Raw genomic sequence first — 825 nt, 5'->3', positions numbered from 1 at the left:
CAACTGGAGCTTGGTTTGGAGCTTCCGCAGGAGATGTTAAAATCTGAACCCTCCCTGGAACGTCCTAGTCAAGCAGCAACCATTTATTAAGCGCCTTCTGTGTGCCAGGCAGTGGAGCTTGGGATAAAACGTTAAAAAATGAAACCCTCCCTCCCCTCCACGTATTTCAGGAAGGCAACTAAATAACATATAAATATCGGCACAAATATAGATCCAAATGAACATTCGTACATACCAACGTACATGTATATGCATAGATATGTAACGAATCACAGATCCGCTCTATGTGCACACACATTCATGCCACAGGCACTATCTATAGCTACACGTGTTTGTTGTTTTTTCAGTTGTGGCTGACTGTGACCCCTTTTGAGGATTTTCTTGGCAAAGATACTGGAGGGGTTCATCATTTCCTTCTTCAGTTGGTTTTACAGATAAGGAAACTAAGGCAAAAAGGGTGCAGTGACTCGTCCAGGGTTACACAGCTAGTAAGTGTAGGGCCAGGTTGGATCTCAGGAAAGGAATTATCCACTGTGCCATCTAGCTGCCCCCAAATACATATAAATACCACATAGAAAAAATATATATACACATATATGATACATATGTACATGCCAATATAAGAGCCACTTTATACTGTAGCCATATATGTGTATGTGTGAGTAGTGGATTTGAGGTTTCATTGATCAAGCAACTTGGTGGCCCAGTGGATAGATAGACTGGTACTCACAAAGCTCTGATTTGAACTCCAAAATTGACCTTAGATAATTATCAACTGTGAGACCTTGAGTCAGTCATCCCACCTCTGTCTGCCTCAGTTTCTTC

This window comes from Monodelphis domestica, chromosome 2, assembly GCF_027887165.1.
Source record: "Monodelphis domestica isolate mMonDom1 chromosome 2, mMonDom1.pri, whole genome shotgun sequence".
Lineage (NCBI taxonomy): Eukaryota > Metazoa > Chordata > Mammalia > Didelphimorphia > Didelphidae > Monodelphis > Monodelphis domestica.
The sequence above is the reverse complement of the archived record's forward strand: the minus strand, read 5'-3'. Positions refer to the sequence as shown.